We start from the raw sequence: 8,934 nt of genomic DNA on the forward strand, positions 1-8,934 counted from the left end.
TAATAAGTACTTGGTTGCTGCGCACGCAATTCTCGCTTTCGCTTTATGGAATTTCAGCCATTAACCAGCGCTCAATATAGCACACCCTTTATATCGAGAACGCATCGCTCGTTTCATTAACTTCGATGTTCGGTCCAATATTTATTAATCGCCGTATCGCGGCGAAGCAATAATTTTTTCAGCAGACATTGGACGAGATTGCGCGATCGATACTTATGTAGCGTATCGACCTCTCGACAATGGCTTCGATGAAATTGGCGTTTCAATTAATCGAATTACGGCGAGTTTTAACGACCAAATTTTACGGACGGTGAGTATTCTATTTCCTCTTTCATTTTATTTCCGTTCAAGTGGTTGCTCTTCGATTCTTTTTTTTTAGATGCGAGTAATTACTTTATCTTAAAGTTACGCGAACAGATGCTGAGTAAAAATAGACTATACCGATATAAAACGAACCGCGTTTTTACAACAGAGTATTTTAGTAAGAAAAACAAGATATAAAGCAATTTATTTTCAGGTTTATCTGGAAAATTTCAATTTCCAATCGATTGGCGATCAGTGAAAGCAAATAACAGTCTTTTACGCATATATACATTTTACATTAATTTCATTTTGGCGAAAAATATTTTACCTCAACGATACTTTGAAGTAGGATTTTATTTTGCGGCGAGAATGTATACGATATTTGTTGATTGCCAACGATGGTGAGGTATCAAATAATATAAAATAATGATCCATCTCTCTATAGCAATGAGCTGGTAAAATGCGATTATTGTAGGGTCGAGATCGACAAGCGAGCAAATAAAATGTAATTTCTAGCAAGCGCGTTAACCCACGATTCCATCCCTCGATTTCAAAACACCTAGGAGTGTAGACGCAAGGTGGGAATCTCGCCCCATTCGGCGTATTCTCATGTTTCTCTAGTACCTTTCCCTTATTGCGCGTGAGTAATCGCGGATTGATTGGATTTCTCTCCACAACGCGTTCTAAGCGCACTCGACTCACGCACGAGGCAGCAACACTCGCTGGGCATGATCGGAGCAAGTAACTCGCGAAGGGGAAGGAGCGGGCCCGCGGGCTGAGAAAGAGAAGGAGGGAATAGGGTCCGACACGGGAGAGTGAATGGGGAAAGGAAGGGAGATGTAGGTTGCTGTTGCTGCTGCTGCTGCTGTTGCTTAAACTCGATGGACGCGCAGGTTGTTTCTGATCCGGCGCGCGTAATAGAGGCCAGGTAGGCGGGTCGGCGGGCAACACGAAAAGTAGGGCCCCGCGGCTTCTCCGGCGAACGTTTTTCTCTAAATTACAGCTCGCCCTCCCCCCCTCGTATCCTGTCTCTCTCCCTCTTTCTCGTTCTCTCTTTTCCCGCGGGGTATAGCCGAGCCGAGCGAAGCTCTGGACAAACCGGGGCCGGGGCCTCGGTTTGCTGCCTGAATTGCCGAGCGCGACTCGGTCTCTCTCCGCGGGTTACAAGTCCGCGCGTGAATAAGAGTTACCGTTCTCTGGCGCCGAGGCGGGTCGATGCGAAATTCCAGAGTCGCGTTGAAGGACGTTTCGGTCTCGTCGTCCTCGTCGCGAAGGATCTGCTACTGTACCATCGTCATCGCCGCCGCGCCGCGCCGCGGCGATCATCTAACATCCGGTTAATCGCGCGCGCGGAGGAATTAACCGACAAATTGTATTTTTGATTTAATACGCGCAACAGCCTCTCTCTATCTCTCTCCTTTTTTCTGTCTTACTTTCCTTCTTTCTGTCTCGGTCTGACTTGAGGTTTCCCGGGGAGACGGGAAGCTTAATGCATGCCTCCGGAGAGTATATTATTCTCTAAATTATAGCCGCGACCGACTCGTTCTCTCGGCTGCAATCCTCTCTTGTCCTCTCCTCTCCTCTAGTACCTTCCCTGCAGAGCCTGCCGAGAGAAGCCGGGCCATGAAGCCGGCCCGTCGCTACTACCTGAACCTCGCACGAGTTCTCCCATGATCGCGATGGTCCTTTCCAGATACGAGTGATCGCGGCCATTATCGTTGGCGCCGTTGTTTGCGCCTGGAAAATCTGAAACTATAGGATCCGCGCCCGTCGCGTCGCCGCTGAACCTCAATTAAATCCGTACTCGACGTTTTAAACCGCTATATATGTATCTTTAGAGATTCTCGGTAGGATTAATTTTATTTCTTATTAGTCCACAGTTAACTATATTTTAATATCCATTTAATTAAAGGCGTATAATAAAGAATCAAAGTAAGAAAATGTCAGGTAAAACGAATGAAGTTGTCTAGAGGATTGACCGCATTAAAAAAAGAGTCCGTAAAAAATGAGATTGCGCGATCGCCCGTATCCTTTCGATCGAAAGGATTACGGTCAGCAATATTTCAAAAGATTACGGATTCTTTCTGTAACATTTCAAGCAACCTTTTAACAAGGTTTCATGTGCGAGAATTGCGGACATTTTGCTATTCCAGAGCTGTCCTAAAAATATTGCAGACGTATATCTCGCGTATAACTTTTATGATATGTTTCACTTTTCAGTTAAAATATTTCTGAGATGTTTCTAAAAACTTCGATATTGTATGGAATTAGGCTCAAGAACCATGAGTGCTTTCTATTTGTGATGACACAATCTACAAGTATCGTTCTATCTTTAGAAAGATAAAAACGACATTTATGTCGCTAAATGGAAAACACCCCATATTTTGCAATCATAGTTAAGATTGTAATCTCTCATTCAGAATCATTTTAACTGATGTTTCATTCAAATAGAACATTCACTCTACAGTTAGAGATACTCGTATATATAAATTTATCCTTACAAAAAATGAAATTATGTCACTCTATTCCGAGTGGTAGCTAATATTTTCACTATCGATCGAAGTAAATTTTCACTCATTTCGAGTGAGATTTTATTGTAAAAAATTTAGAGAATATAAAAACGTAATTCCGTAGATTTACATGTAATAAATTACTCGTATATGAATTGCTATTATGTATATAATCGGCGAAGTTAAGCAAAAAGCTGAAGTCCATCAACCCAATAACCTCCATAAATATTATTATTACTTAATCGGAATCTAGCGGTGTGCTGTCAACAAGGCATATAATTCCTTCCGACATTTTGAAGACATATTACTAGAGGGAACGAGATTGTGAACGGTACTCGCGAGAGCGTTTTTCTTTTCGCGACTTGTGCGCTGCACTTTTCACGGTCAAGCGACGCTGCATAGTGTATGGGTTGCCGTCGTTGCACGCAAGGAAAGACTTGGTCAGAACTTTCTATCGAGAGACGGACCAATGTTTATTGGACGAGATAGGTAAACCGGATCGCGCGAGCAGAGCCGGGGGCGATCTTTCAGGAATGAAAATAGAGGAGGAGCCATCCCGACGCCGCGCGAGGAAGGGACTGAACGCAAAATTTCCGTCGTTTCTGCGCCGAGAGGAAACGCCTCGCGTTTTCTTTCCTACCCTTCTCCACCCTCACGATTCCTTTCTCGCCTTCGTAATTCGCTGCATCTCAACAGACATCTGGAATTACAGACGTGTGCATGCGTGTACGTAATTCGGCGCGCTTTTTGCATCCCGAGAGACGATGGTACAAAGTACAAACGTGCAAGATATTTTAATGCGATGCGATTAAGAGGTAGTAATTTTACCGTTAATAACGGCGATTAATTCGCTCATTTATCAAGTCACGAGTGTCGGCGCAATAATGTCCGCGCGCAAAACATGCACGCGGCAATCCGCGATCAATGTCGCATAAGCGTGCATTAAAGCGCAGACTGCGGAAGGTCGACGGAGTCGGACAAATGTACGAACGAACGAAGCGAAAAACTATATACTCGTAGCAACCGCTGTTCGCACAAACCGTGTGCATCGTGCATCGCCGGCGCGCCGTGCGGATGAACTCACGTACGTTCGGACGAGCCGATGGAGATGGATTCCAACCTGCAATCTGCATAATTCTCCTGCCGGGGGATTGCCTTATCCCTTCGCGCTCGCGTGAGTGCGATTCGCGGAACCTCCTCTGGTCTCTGGCCCCGAACGAGTTCCGTCCACTGACCGGCCGAGATTAGAACTCCGGTTGGAAGCGACACGACACGCCGCGATTCCCGTCGATCGAAAACCGCGCAATTTCGATTAACGTCAAACGCGATCGTCTCGAGGAGATCGCGAATATAAGGTGCGAATATTCACGGAATGTTTTGTCTTCCTTCTTTTTCCTTCCCCTCCCCTCCCCCCTCTGGCTAGGAATTCCTGCGGCTATACGTGTCACGTTGTATTGGATAAATAGCGATGAATGACGAAGGGATCCGTTGTCAGATTGAATCTTCATTGCTCCCAATTAAATTGGAAATACGCTGTTTAGTTATTAAAGGAGTAATGGTCCAATTCCTTCAGTTAACTAATATTTTGTTATTTTTAACTTCCATATGTCAGAATGACTTAATCCATTTCTTTGGTTGAATTAGTTAGTTTCAAATAATGTCTATATTAACCCATCCATTTAGTAAATAATGAATTAAATTTAAGTCAATACATTTTTAAAATTAAATTAACTTATTATTTGCAGTTAAATTAATGACATTGTATAAGAATGGCGTAGAAGTGATTAAAAGGTAACTTGAATTATATATAATTATAAATTTAACAGTGTATACATAATTAAATTCTCGTAAAGAAAAGTCAAAGGTTGATTATGAATAGCGAATTTTTGTTATATCAGCAGCTACCAGTTTAGTTCTTAATGTTGTAAGCTAAATTTTATATTACATAATAGCGTCTATTTGATTATAAGGCAGGACTAACTTTATAGTTAAAGGGATCAAAGTCTTACCGATATTCTAGCTTCGTTAAAGAATATGCGCCTCTTACTTTCTTAAAATCTTTTTTATTCCAACATATTCTATCGATACAATCCTGCAGTTATCTTCTAGTTTACATTTTATAGAGCCCTTACAGTTCGTTATACGTTGATAGCTTGAGAAACAGCGTACCTTCGCGATATAACGGTCTTCCAGGAATTAATTTATCGCGAATGAAAGAATATTAGCGTTGCTCTTTCAGCGTTTACCGCGGAGACTAGAATTCTACCGGTTAATGGCGGATCGCTCCACGGCGATCGTCGTTAACGTAAATTACTGAAGTCGTAAGATTGGGCGATGTGACGATACGGCGAAGGACCTCACGGAATCCCATATCGTATAATTGGGAATTCGAAGTTGGCGATGCTGCTCCGCATGAAAAGACATCCTTCGCTTCGCCGAAGCCCGTTACGACCATAACGATATTACGGAGAGTGTTTATTGACTCTTCGTAAATATAAATTATCTTCCGCGCCACGTATAAATAGATAATCCACCATGACGGATTCTCGCAATTAAAGATTTTTTCCCCTTCGTTTCTTTTTGCCTTATTTAAACGGCCGATTTGATCTTTCCATAACGCAAAGTTTCCTTAATGCAGTACTATATCCCGCTCGAAAAGTTTCAGTAATTATTAAGACTATTCTTTTCAGTTAAACTTCTTGCTTCTTCATCTTTCATCTTTTTTCTCCTGTTGGAGAAAAGAAAAAGAAAAGATAGACAGTGAAAGAATTTCAGCTAAAAGAACTATTTAACACACGTTATTCTTGTTATTTTAAGTAAAGTTTTACATTGTAACTATTTACATTACGAAAAGCTAAGATGCCTCTTCTGCGATTAAACTTTTTTATCTCCCAATTACGTTTTTTAAATGATAAATAAACTCAAAAGATTCATACGAACCAATAGAAAAGAAATTGAGGACTAAAAATGAGTATATAAAATTATTAATATAATTGTGATTTATTCATAAAAGAGAAATAATATCGTGGTACATCTCGACTATATTAAGTCTTAATTAGTCAAAATAAAAAGTTAAAACATCATGTAAAAAAGATATAATTTTATATGATACGGATTGATAATGAAAGTAAAATGTATACAAATAAATTAAAGAAAGAAAAACAAAATTATACGATCGATAAGAAACTTCATTCAAGGTCAAACACATTATAGAAATCAAAGAAATGTGAAAATAAATAAAACAATATAACGTTATCTTTCAGGTGCAGCATCAGGTTATTAACGAATGTTCATGATTAAAATGTAAAACAAAACTATTTGTCGTTCCTTCGCGAGAATGTTGAGTCATATTATAAAATTACTAAACAAGTAAAGCCAAAAGAAGTCGAAAAATAAAATATCCGAATAACGATAATTAAATATTAATTCTAATAATTAATTCAGAAAAAGTCAGATAAAGAAACCTTATTATAACAAATTTAAATTCAGAAGGTGGCTAAATTTTTACGTCTACTTTTCGCTGTTGAGAAGGAAGGTTCTCTTTCCATGATCTAATTTGTCATAATTTTGTGAGATCATACGAGATTGCTGGTCGCAAATATAGCTTTGGGAAGTTTATATATGCGCACAACTTTTCAAGAACAAAGAACTTTTTGTAATACCTTTTGGAATTCTGTTATAAAATCGAGACGAATCAATATTAATTTCAATTGAAGATCATAGAACGAGACATAATTTATAATAATACGACTAAGACAATTTTATTAATTTATTGTAACAGATCATTTATAATTAAAAAGAGTATTTACGAGATATATTTTTGTAATGGTAAATAATGATATTAGGCATATAATTACTGATGATGGTCAAAAATTGTGACCGAAACGTTTAATTTTTCTATTGTTTAAATAATAAATTTGAGTCAATTTTTATTAAAAGAGATCATCTCTATGTATTCGTATTTTAAAAAATTCGATAACTGATGGAAAGTATATTTCGTTCAAGTTTTCTACTGCGGTAAGGAAACTACTTTCTTAGTAGCATCACGGGACGTTTTAGATTCAAAATTGAATAATAAATAAGAATAGAAAATTTTCTCCTGTACTTAACGTGCCTCCTGATTACGTGTTTAGATGAGCATCCCATACAATTTAAGCTCCCGATTAAACGTTTCGCGCACGCTCCAACGATCAGCAATCGAATCTTCGAGATCGCCGCTCCGCCTTTATTCGTCGTGTATCCGGCGATTCGACGATTACGCATCGCGTAGTCGTCCCGGTGCATCCATCGCGCAGCCTTTTATAAAGTAGCAATAAAAATCTGTACGCGCGAATTAAACGAAAGACGATCTGTAATAACGCAGGTGAAGCGTAGTTAACAGCCCGACAATTATATTCATCGGATATGCTCGTCGCGGTAAGCTGCATCGTGTAAGCGCATCCGCATCGGGATCTCACTAATTTTCCGCGAATGCTGCAACGTTACCCCATTGCGGTTTCTGGTCCAACCCCGCAAAGTCCGGACGTACCTATTTTCAATGATGATACACGCGGGCAGCGCTCTCATCCGAATCGTACTCTTGTAATTCGCCTGCGGGGCAGCCACCGCGCGGTGTTCTCCTCTTACTTCCCAAATAGCGGGATCGCCTTTTAAGATTGAGAAAAAAAAAATCTTTTAAAGGCATCATCAGCGCCGGTACGGCACCATAAATCTCGCATGCTGTGGATTTACACCGTACAATCCCGAAGAATGCGGCATAATGAGATTTGTAGAGGAGTATATCGTGCGCGCGTCGACAGATGTCCGCCGAGAAAATCGTTCTACCTGCGCACTGCGGTCCTCCGAGTTCTGGTTTTGAACCCAGAGAAACAGATAACAATTGTATTTATGGTTATAGTTTACTAATTGACGCCATTTGTGACCGCATAATTTAGCGTAGCGAGAAAATTATTTTTGCGGCTGTCTTAATTGGTTTGTTCGTCAACTAATTAAAATACTTGTCTCAGATACGCAGTAAAAACATTTTGTACGTACTTGTGTTAAAACTGGTCCTTGTTAAAATGTTTGTATTGAATTTTTAACATACCCGAGAGAGAGTTGATCCGAATTTCTGACTTTTTCTTCTTTTCGCTTCATCTATGTATATGCATTGTATCTACATTATTCTAAAGAAGTAAAACTCTTGCTGAATGCAATATGTTATCAATAATTCATATTTTACGAGTGATCGTAAAATATCTAAAGAGAGAAAATTAAAGTTCCAGAAAGAATTATGATAAATGTATTCGAATAAAGTGAAATCTGTGTTCGCGTTTAAGCATTCTTTGTACATCGTTATCTCAATGAAAAGTTTCATGCCACAGACAGACAGGTCGCTCCTCCTCTGTCTGAAATCTCGACGTAAACTCGCTCTCAATAAAAACCTGCCACCCAAGGCCTCTACTAAGCTTCCTCTTCCATCCGCGCGATATACTCAGTGTGTTAAATAATTTAACCAATTAGTCACGAGTTAAGTGACTATCCGCTAGAAAGAAATCAGATGCAAATTACTCGCGCGTCGGGATACCACTACCGCCTTTTCCGGCGGACACCTCACACACCGGACGGACTCAACGAGTATTATCGTATAAGGCAAAACCAATTCCCGGTAGCTGTCCGAGAGCCGGGTTTGCTGGATGGCAGCTTCAACGCTTCAGCGTCCTTTAGATCCGGGAATACACGAGAATCGTATAAGAGTGTCGGTATTCGTCCCCACGCATGTTTTTAAGACAAATATTGAAACGAGTCATTTCTCCTTTCTGGTTCCGTTCTACGGAAAGTGTTAACCTAAATTCTTAACGGAGAAGAAGTCGAGCGTGCAAGGGATCTGTCGCAAGAATAAAAATTGCAGTGTAAGTCGGATGTAAGGGAAGAGTGACAGAAGTGCAAACGAAGCTTCCTGGAAGAGACTCTTTTACGTTTCGTCGTTTCAATTTTTGCCTCCTAGAAACTTCGTTTATGCTTCTATCACTCTTCCCTTACATTCGGTTTACTCTTCGATTTTTATTTTCACCAGGGATCCTACTCTGAACGATGCGTTCCGTTCGGGGAATGCCGTGGCCGGCGGCGGGGGGGGGAGGCG

Source organism: Trachymyrmex cornetzi, unplaced genomic scaffold, assembly GCF_001594075.2.
Source record: "Trachymyrmex cornetzi isolate Tcor2-1 unplaced genomic scaffold, Tcor1.1 scaffold282, whole genome shotgun sequence".
Taxonomy (NCBI): domain Eukaryota; kingdom Metazoa; phylum Arthropoda; class Insecta; order Hymenoptera; family Formicidae; genus Trachymyrmex; species Trachymyrmex cornetzi.